Genomic DNA, 11,931 nt, shown 5'->3' with positions numbered 1-11,931 from the left:
ATTTAATTATACAGCTGGTACAATAACCTAACAAAGTTGACACATAAGAATAAAAATTACAGCCACTGAATATAATAAAACTATGCAATTATAAGTACCTATTTCACCTGTCATAAACCTGCAATAGCAATGTATTATATAATATATTCTGTGCTTCCTTTAAATTTCTTTGAAACAAAATATGTATGTTCTTTTGAATACCAATTGCATTCACTAATATTCACATAAAAACTGGTAGAATATAAATAAATGATAAAGTATGCCATTAACAATGTAATCTATTCTATGTACCATAATTACTTGACCCTTACCTGTGCTTTTTAGGAACAATACTGAGAAAATAATTAACATCAATATGAGCATATAGAAATGTCTCTCATTTGAAAATAATTTTGGGGTTTGAGACAATATTCTCAAATGTCCAATTGTGTGTATTATGGGAGTTCAAAAAACGCAAACAACTATGCTTAAACTATTCTGTTCATTTTATTCTTTATTCTAGTCTATATGTGATAGGAATTATATCTCATACTGAGTCACTGAATCTAAGGTACATTTATTAATCTCATTTTATAGGAATGATGATATGATTTTCCAAATTAAATACCAGGACATAAAAGTCTAATATTTCTTCTGGAAGTAGGGCACATTGTTTAAATCAAAATTGTCCTCAAATTTAGGACATACAGTAGCTAACAGTCAAGAGGGGAAAATGAGTCTGTGATTTATAAACGTGGTTGACTATATTGATTAAACATGTATTGACTACATATTGATTTTCATGATTTTCTCTGTAATAGTTTTTCTTAAAAACTGAGCAGATTTGTATAAAAGAGTATTGTTAATGTAAAACAAAGAATACTTAAATGTATCACCAAAAATAGAACAAAACAATACAAAACCCCACAACGTAATTATGAATAAATAGATATGTTGCTTTTTAAAATCTCCTTAATAAAAGGATCAGATTGTACTGCTCTAACTGTAGTAACTATGTACAGAAAATAAAAAGTGGAGCTTGAACACAAAAGGGGAGGTATAAAAAGAAATGAGAATGTTAAGACTATGGAAACAAAGAAAAGGATAAGTTCAAATATTCATGTCCCATCATTAATTAACTACAAAATGTGAGTCTGCACACTGGAGAATGATTGTAAATCTAGTTACAACCAACAATCTATTTTAGTATGACTCAAAAGACGTCCTGGTGAATGAGTTGATAAAGGATGACATTCTCAATTGCTGGTGAGAATAGGCCACTTTTGCAGTGTAGTAAGCCCAATTCAACGAATGAGGAAAGGAAGGTACAGATTTATCCCCAGGCAGAAAAGCAACAGTCTGGTTGACCATATGCCCGTGCAAATTGTTTAGCAGGTGTAAAAGGAATTTAAGTTTTATTAGAGCAGTAGCTATACCTAATTGGACTATTGTCATCAGCTACCGAAAGAGTGTGTCTTAAATGGAAGGAAGTAAAATGGAACATATAGTAGCAAGTAATATAATATGATGTATTATATTATTTATTTTGTTGACTGGCCACTTAAGCAACTAGAATTAAAATTTCATAAAGATACTTCTTTGCCGTTTTTGACTACTATATTTGCAGTTCTTACAGTAGCTGTCATGTAGCAGGTCCATAAGAAATATTGACTGAATGAGTGAATACACAAAATATAAAGAAATTTCAATCAACAAAATTTAATTCATAGATATCAGTAAAAACAATATAAGTAACAAACAATGAATAATGAGCAATAATGAGTTGTTTATTTTTATTCTGTGCTCATGAGCATAAGGTACAAAGATGTTTTGATTTAACAAATTTACCATTTGCCTTAGATGTGTATAATACAGTGCAGAGGATGTTGATGTACCCTGCAGACAGAGTGTGAATAGATTGAAATTTTACTCCTAGAATTTAAGTAAAATATTTAAAAACTACAAATTTCTGTTCACATTTCCTTAATAATTATCTGTATATTCTTTTCTATTTACCAGGAACACCAAGTTAAAAGGATACTTGGCATAAACCCAGTCAGTGATTTGTGGAAGAGTTAATTTAGTTTTCTCTCCTGACCTAAATAGTTTCTAGGTAATATATAGGTTAGCTAGCTTGTCACCAGGATGTAATATTGAAGTTCTTGTAAATACAAAAAAGTAATTGTTATTTTGATCCTGTCTACTTTTTTTGTCAGCACTGGAAATTTACTGCCACAGTAGCTCTTTATATATAATTAGAGACATAAGCAATAATTATATTGTCACACATACATTTGTAAGCAGAAAAAGAAAAGAAGAGAGTTTCAAGTTAATTACATGGAACAGTATTTTTACATTTTTCTGTTTTTTAAAATTTTGTCAAATATATTACCAGTTATATAATAAACATAACTGGTTAAGTTTCTAACATGCAACAGATAAGGACAGAAGGAATGCCTTTAAGTTTTGCACAAATCTATTTTTAAAAATTAACTGATAAAATAGGAATAAACATAGATAGTTAAAATCATTATAAAACAAATAGTGATTTTAGCCCATTAAAGTAAAACCTAAAAATAAATGACTGACACATTGGTGTAAGAATTCACATATATAATTTATTTATGGTACTTTGACTTTGTCTACCTAAAAACCCTCAAATTAGTTCAAAGTCAAAGTAAAATGGTAATCAGGTTGCGAGAAAAAGGAAAGAAGTAGAAGAATATTTGTGCATTTTAAGAAGAGTTCCTAGGAATTCTACTTCCAGCCATAATGGAATAATAGAAATCTGATTTACCCTCCTGTCTTTAAAAAAATCAGAAAACTGAATGAAATCCATGAAATAATTTGTCAGCCATTGAATTTGAGCTAATCCAAGATATTAACGTGTGAGAAAGGGGAACAAGTCAGCTGAGCCCTTAGAGTCCTTCAGATTACGCAGTAGAGCCATAGTCAGAGAAGAATAATTCAAATAGAGGCTGGCAGTCTGGCTCTGTTGAAGTGACTTAAGTTCAGGTTTTTTTTTTTTTTGAGATGAAGTTTCACTCTTGTTGCCCAGGCTGGAGTGCAATGGCATAACCAGCTCACTTCAATGTCAGCCTCCCAGGTTCAAGAGATTCTCCTGCCTCAGCCTCCCAAGTAGCTGGAATTACAGGCATGAATCACCATGCTCGGCTAATTTTGTATTTTTAGTAGAGACTGGGTTTCACCATATTGGTCAGGCTGGTCTCAAATTGCTCACTCAGGTGATCCACCCAATCTCAGCCTCCCAAAGTGTTGAGATTACAGGCGTGAGCCACACCGCACAACCAAAGTTCAGTTTTTGTGTAGGACAAGGTGATAGAATTTGAAGAACAAAACACTGGAGAAATATACTGCTGGTGTTCTGTGGAGAAATTGCCTCAAGTTTTAGCTAAAGAACAAAACATTAGTGAATTTAAATAATTTGTTGTAGAAATTTCCAAATGAAACACAGTGTGGGGAGGGGGGAACAAAACACAACCAAAGACTGCAAAGTGAATAGAGTGCCAATAAGCTTTGGGGCAGTATCAAATGAAATACCATGAATGCAATTGGAGTACCATAAAGAGAAGAGAAAGAAAGAAGGCACAAATACTATAAAATATGAAAGAAAAATGTTAAATTAGATCATGTTCTTTTAATTCCCAAAGAACATTCATGGGAATGAAAAGACAAGCCACAGACTGAAAGAAAATGCTCGAAAACCTTGTAAATAACAAAGGACTTATATCCAATAAAAGTAAAAGGAAGAATTAAGAATGTATTGAAAATACAGGGAGTTAATTGGGCAAGGTGACTGCCTAATATTGTGTGTGTAATAGTTGTACTGAGTTTCTACAAGGCCCTGTTCTGGACTAAGCCATTCCTCCTTTTATACAACTCAGTAAGGCCCTCTCTTTTCCCCTTCTTCTCTAAGAAAGATCCTTTCATTCCTGACAAAGCTGCCTATAACCTCTGTAGGGCAGTCCGGATGGACGCTATTAGACACTGCAAAATGTCTCTGCCCAGCCTTCCCTGTCTCCTATCCATGTGCTGGATCTGGAGACAATAGCCCCTGATTAGTCCCTCCTTCATGCATCACAGATTTCCAACAAACCCTTAAGGAAATAAATGAAGACAAAGCAAATGAAAACAAACAGAGGGGATTTATACAGAATTTGCTGTATAAAGGGGTTCAGCCACCATCACTTGCATTTGGCAGACATTTAAAGCAAGCAATGGAGTGGGAAAGCCTAATAGTGAAAAAAGAGAAGGCTCTGGGTATACGCTATGAGAGCCAGGGGTCATGGGGAACCTGGAGAAAGGCTAATGAAAAACAGAGCATCTCATATAATTAATCTGGGAAACGTATTTGGCTTCTGGCTGGTTCTGAGTTGGGGTGTTTGCAAAAAAATTTAAAAACTGGGAGAGTAACATTCATTGGCCCAAGTATTGGGGCTGGTGTTAGCAGAAGTTGGAGGTCAGCTTTCTGTTATAATATATTGTCTGGCCATTGTACCTTTAGTATATTCAATCTCCCACCCTAAAGACTTTTTACCTTTGGATGACTCCTTGGGAACTCAGAATGAATGGTTTTATTCAGGTTTTGATAACAGAGGAATAGTCAATTGAGAAATTGTTGTATTGCAACTCAGTGGCTGCTGTAGATGCACAACTTATTAAATAAAAGCAGACAGAAAGAAGGGAGGTTGTGAATATATTGATAATTATCTGTGGTAATATAATTTAGCCTTTCTTTTTAAATCTCTAAAGAAAGAATATTTTAATGTGCATATGTTTTTAAGTTTAAAATTCATTTGAATTCATTCCACTGAGCTAGAAATAAATACATCTGAGGTAAAAATGTAGTTCAATTTGTGTAAGAGGTAAGAGGGGAGCATTGTAACCTATGTCAAAATGTGGCAAGAGTGTTAACATAGATATACTAGTCTAGACTGGAAAATTAGAAAGAAAGCAAAGGGGAAAGTAGAGATCTTCTGAACGAAGTGTTATCAAAGACTAAACATAGGTGAGCTCAAGATATATTTGTTTTATATAAAATTTTAAAATGTCAGAAGCATGTTGAAAAGAAATTAAGAAAAATTAGGAATTCAAAATGCTGTGTATCAGCCTGGAATTGATGACTATAATATTTAAAAGAACCTGAGAATCACCCTACCACATGCAAAAACAAGAGGAACCACGCGGTGTCCTACAGTTCCTCTTGGCTCTCAAATTATTTTTAATACATTGCTCCTATGCATATTAAATGTGCCACCACTAACTCAAATTGGAAAAAAAAAAACGCTGCTTATTATTTACAATTAACATTAAATCTTAGCTAAATAATGTTAACTTAAAATTAAATAAGCCATATTAGAAAACCGTTTGTTAGTATACACCATTAATTTTAACGTTTTTCTCCTTATTCTTACTCTTATCAATTTTGTTTAGAGAAACTACATTAAGCCTGTGTTTCAATATGGTTAAAAAAAATTGAGCACCATCCTGTTAATTGTTACTTTATTCTTCAAAGTTTCTAACAAGATTTTATATAATTTGGCCTAGTGTTTATTTAAGTTGAACTGAAAAAGCAGACTTTCCAATTGTTTATGTCATATAACTTAGAAAGGCAAAACTTGCATATACTTGAAAGTCTAGAAAAAACTCATCACTAATAATTAACAAGCTAGTAGAACAGGGAATGTACATTTTACTTTTTGAGTCCGTTTTGACTTTTTATTTAATGTGAAAACACTCTGCACAGAATAAATGTATGTTATTATGAAAATAAAATACGAGTCAGGATATTCAATAACTATTCTTAATTCTGTTTATAAATCCAAATAAGATACTTAGAAAAATTGGCTATTTTATGATGGATTCAAGCATCTTGAAATTATTACATGATTATGAAGTATGCAATGTTAATGCAGAGTACCCTGAATTAGACATAAACAGTCATGTGCCGCAGAACATTCCCATCAACAATGGACTGCATATGAAATTATGATCCCATAGGATTATAACACTGTATTTTTACTGTACCTTTTCTATGGCCAGATATGCTTAGATACACAAATACTTGCCATGTGTTAAATTGCCTCCAGTATTCAATCTAGTAACATGTTGTATAGGTTTGTGGCCTAGGAGCAATAGGCTATACCACAATGCCTGGGTGTAGCCTAGGTGTATATTAGGCTATACTATCTATGTTTGTGTGAGTACACTCTATTATGTTCACACAATGACAAATGCCTCATGCTATAATTCTCAGAATGTATCATTAAATGATGCATGACAGTATTTTAATAGAACTGTCTATGTCTATGTTAGAGTATTAATATATTACTAATAGAGTAGGTATTGTGTTAAAGTAACTAGTATAATGTGTGTCATTAGACAATTAACTATGCATATTCATTCCTATCTGTATATGACTGTTTCAAACATATTTTTTCACTTATAGTCTCACTAGGAATTATCAACTTTTTGATGATAACAGTGTTAAACAATATCAAAATATTATGAGTTTATTTTGAAGGCTATGTCGAAAAGATTGACTGTTATTTGGTAGATGGTCTGTCTCCAAGTATTCACTCCGATTTCTAAAGTCTGAGCATTCATCTTCCTCTCCTTTCATTACTAACTCTTAATCTTCAGAGTTAGAGTTATCTGCCACTTCCCCAAAGAGCTTCCAAGACTCTTCATATCAGCATGAATGTCCCTACTATATTTTTAGACAACATCTATACTTCTCCTTTGCAAACCTGATCATGCTACTGATGACTATTTCAATTGACTTGTCCTTCCTCACTTCCCACTTATGCCTTATCACATCAAATTTAGCACATTTTTACTGCTAAATGAAAACCGATATTTTAAATTATCTATTTATAATATTTTATTATTTTTAAAAGACTACCTGCAATTGGAAATATCTAAGTCACTGATGACTTAAATTTCTGTATGATTCTCTTTTAGATGGAATACGGCAACACAAAGTAAGGGTGTGTTGTCTTTCTGATCATAACATGAAAATGCCTGCTGAAAGAATTCACTTTGAAAATGCCACAAAACAGACAATGGGAAAATGAGGTGAGTTCTCATTTTTCAGGCTTCTGTATAAAAGCTTTTAAACTCATTGACAGCACCAACGTCTTTCATTTCCCCTATCTAAGAGTAAAACACCATCTCTTAGTAAACAAGCCTTCAGAGTACTCGTATGTCTAAGTGTATTTGATAGATAAATGAATAACATCAAAACTAATGCTCTTCTTAATGGATCTACAACTTTTGTAGCAGCCATTCATTTGCGTGTGAATGCACCATATGTGTAGGTGGTCTTCCAGTCAGTTATACTTCAGCTGAGCATGACATGAGGAGTACACAACAAAACAGCCTCCTTGAGGAAGCAGTAATGGAGAACAAGACGGATAATCATGAGGGATTAGAACATTGCCTCATAAATCTACAGTGATGCTGACAAGATTTCAGCTTTAGGAATGACCAACTTTTTTCTTACTCGTGCTGTGCGGTGAAACATAGTAGACTAATGGGCTTATTTTGCCAAAGCCATTGCCCAGGCAATGCATAATTTTTAAAAGCAAGATTTATGTATTGTTTTAGTATATTGGTCTTAATCCAATGTATCCAAACTATTCTCATTGGATTTGAATAAATTATAAAATAACAATTTTAGCTAGTAATTTGCAGAAATTGTTACTACTACACTGGGAACACCGACATCACTGTTTATAAGAGTTTGGTCACAATTAGTCTAACTGTTCAGTTTAGGGACAACTTATCAATATACCTATTACCCAAAGTATGCATATGAATACATGAATTTATGCTTAGAAAAAACCTGATTTTTACTAATTACAAACAGAGTTCTAAAACTGAATCTGATTTTCAAAGGTAAGGAAAACTTGACAAGGAATCAGTATTTTACAGACTAGGTTATTAACCTAAGGGTTGTATCTGGTTAATTTATACAACTATGATGATGATTTGCCAGTCATCCAGCTAGTTTTGAGTATTCATGGATTCTAGACTGCTTTTTGAATAAATTCTAAGCAAAATTAAGATATGAGAAATATTATTTTATTTTAATCCTTTAACTGAACAACAGGCTTCAAACTTCAAGTTGACTGAAAATGTCTAATTTCAAGTTATTCATAACGAACTGACCATAAATCAATAGAGACCGAAAGTAGATTGGTGGTGATATGGGGCTTCATGTGGGACTTCAGAGTGACTGTGTATGGGCGCAATGTTTTTTGTGTGTTGGAAATGCTAAATTTAGATTTTGGTATTGTTTGCACCACTCTGTTAATGTACTGAGAATCACTGAATTGTGCAATTAAAATGAATAGATATTTCAGTGAAGTTAACAAAATATATCACGGCATTCTAATGATGGCATATTAGCATATAAGGTAGGTTTGTGGGCCTTGAGCTATTCTAATAGCAGGCATTACTTTGCAGGCTCATGGTTGGTAGAGGTTTTCTGTGAATCGACAGGGATTGACAAGTTAATATAAAGAGGATTTGAATGAGAACCCTTATTCCTTAGTATGCTTGAAGAACAGTGGGCAACATATTACCTCGTTTCTTAATAGGTATTGAAAAGACTTTAGATGATCTACTACTGAAAATGATGACAAAATATTGAGATAGTGAGAATTTGGTAATCTGCACACTAATTTAAACTAGACTGTCAAAAAAATCAATGATGCTTTTTGAAAATATGAAAATATGGTAAAGTTATTTTATTTTCATACAATTGAAAGCACATCTGAGCCAAAAAGTTTATAGGGATTATATATGATCCCTTAATATGTAATTAAAATTAAAATAGCATATTATAATTTAACTTTTCAAAAGCCTTATAAACATTTTTACATAATTAATATTTACAAGAAAGGCACTGACTAGTAAATTTTAAGGCTGCTGATGAAAGTTTAAATGTACGATTAGCAATTCTTGTTTTAAAGTAAATAGCATGTTTAGGAATGTGTTGAATTTTCAGCACATGCAAAACTATTTTTTCATTAGTAGTATTACATTTTATGAAACACACAGACACACACCCACGTGTACATGTGCGTGCACACACACACACAGACACACACACACACACACACACAGAGTTTATTAATCCAGTGGTATACAAGGCCTTATAAGAAATGCAAAAGTCGCATTGCTCCACTGTTCCTTGTCCCATCCCTAATACATTAAAAAAAAGAAAAAATTCTGTCCCTTTTATTCTGTTGGTTACTTTCACATCGCTACATTAGATACTTATAATAGTGAATATAAATTCATTAACTGTGAATGTAACCTACTGACTTTTGCCATAAGTGAGGATTTAGCATTTTAACTCTGTGGTAACATTAGCTCCGTTCATTTTTAACCTCATTATTTTCATTATTGTTTACTACCATTTTTAATAAGATCTTGGGTGGAAGAGAGAAAAATCACATATTCTCAGTCTGATTAAAAGGCAACCTGAAGTTTAAGTGTTTTTTCATAAAGGCCTGTAAATTTCAGTAAGCCCTATATTTAACCTGTGACCCTATTCAGGGACTCAGAACTCTTGGTGTCCCAGAAAGGCATTCTTTAGTTAGGGTTGACTCTGGTTTTCCCACTCACTTTTTTATACATAACTAGTCACAAATCTTACAGGTTTTTTCTCTTGTAAACGTCTCAAATTTCCCCTTTTCAGGCTTATTTCACCTCATCTATCTAGTTCAGATTTGTATAATCTTTATAAAATGATACAAAAGTAATACTAATTTTTCCCTAATGTTTCTAATAATACCTTCGTGTTATAGATATCCTTTATAAAGACAATACATCAAACAATATGAAAAAATATGACATGATAACTAGATACTTCACAATATATTATTTATTGACTGAATTTAATTGAATAAACAGTTGAAATCAAACAAATGTGAAACACATACATGAGTATCATATCAGATTGACACCGCATCCATAATACCAAAAACGTACACCACTCTCACAAACAAAAGTCTTATAATTGTAGACTTTTCATTATCAGTAATAAACATCTCTGTTTGGTTCATATTGTTTGTTGTAATAAGATGAAATGTCCCCTTCCACTTAGCAAACCGAATAGGCTTTAACTGTGCCAAGGTCTGTACTTACTGATTAGTCACTTTCTAGTGTATTAGGATGCACCAGAAAAATTTAGGAGTAAAGAAAATCACCCCTATAAAAGTCTTCAGGGAAAGTTAGGCTGCATTTAAATACCACACACACATTCTCATATATAACAAACTTAAAAATTTACATTTTCCTTTTCTTATTTATTACATATAATCAGTTTTCAAGACACTTTTGTGAGGGCACCAATAAATATCATCTAGTGAATAAATGAAGATGGCAAGAGAGGAAAAAAGTGCATAGTCTCTGAAAGTGGGCAGATTAGTTGAAAACCTGCATTCCTATTTCTGTTACATTTGCATACAAATTGATCTGGAAATTCATCAGCTGACTCCATTAATGAGGTCAAGAACAACATGAAGACTTAATCAAATCCTGCTACAGGTTTTTTTGGCTGTCTCTGAGGATGAAAATTCCAAAATATGACACCTTGCTTTCTATTGCATTTCCTTTCTTTGTAGAACAATTTCTACCATGAGATCATAATTAAATGTCATTTAGAAGTTCCCTCACTTTTTATTTTTCCTCCCTAACTATTGATGTGTGTCATCCTTGTCACTTTAATTGAACTTTGAGACTTAAACGACACATGGTGGAATTTGGAATGACAGTATAACATTAATGCATTATTTCAGACATTTGAACAGAAATCTGAGTGTTAAATTGAAATTCTTTCTAAGGAAATAGGAAATATGAATACATTAAAATTTTCTCTTGCTTCTATATCTTTATTGTTTCAATGCCTTGATGTCATAGATATTCTTTATTTGAGGATACTGTGTCAAATCGTATTCTGTCATGTGCCAATTAATAAAAAAATAATATTCTATAATTCTCTTGTTAATTAAGGTTTTGAAATATTGCATTTTGTAGATCCAACATTATTTAAGTACCTTAACACATATTTACATAATATGCAATGGAACTGAGTGAACAAAAAGCTTTGGTACATATTTCCCACACAGCGTATATTAACTTTTTCTTTCTGACCCTAAGGCTTCTCTGTTAGCCCTCATCAGGGTTTTATTTGCCATAAAATTGATAATAAAATTTGTTTTCTCCTCTAACAAGATTCTTTCTGTAGACATTACGGTGAATTTTTGATAAACTGCCTTTAGCAGTCCTGATCATTCTCTAAACAAAGATGATGTTGTTGAATAAGATATGGAAGGCTAAATAAACACATCCTTAGTCAATTTTACATATGGTTGATTTCTCTATATTCAGCTGCTATTTTATAATATTTTGTAAATATAAAGTTTATATGCTGGAGTTTAAACCAGCAGAAGAATATTACCTGAATCTGGTTTCCCATAAAAACTAAGTACTATAAATGCTTTAAGAATGTTAAAATCAATTGTTTAAAGTGTTTACAATTTATATGTATTCAAATCATGTTTCTAAATTTATATCAGTAGAAAAGGACGCCACTTTATTTCTTCATTAATTTATTGTTTCTCCCAATCCTTTTATGATTGAATTAGTAAAGAAAAATCAGGTGTCACATTATCTGTAATCATGATTCTATTAGAAATACTTGATATCTATTTGAAGGAGAATAATCTAACAACAATGATGAAGATCTCCTCAACACTCTTTACAGAAATCACCTATGTTTTTCATTCAGTATTGTCCAACATCTTTACTAAATTTCACAAGGCTAGAATTGCATTGAGAACTCTTTTTTGGTCTGTTTCACACACTTTTAGATAATAGAATATTATTGATTATAATAAAATACTATGATATGTTTTA

The sequence above is a fragment of the Sapajus apella genome, unplaced genomic scaffold, assembly GCF_009761245.1.
Source record: "Sapajus apella isolate SASKATOON/1434 unplaced genomic scaffold, GSC_monkey_1.0 scaffold45, whole genome shotgun sequence".
Taxonomy (NCBI): Eukaryota; Metazoa; Chordata; class Mammalia; order Primates; family Cebidae; genus Sapajus; species Sapajus apella.
This window is presented reverse-complemented; position numbering follows the sequence as displayed.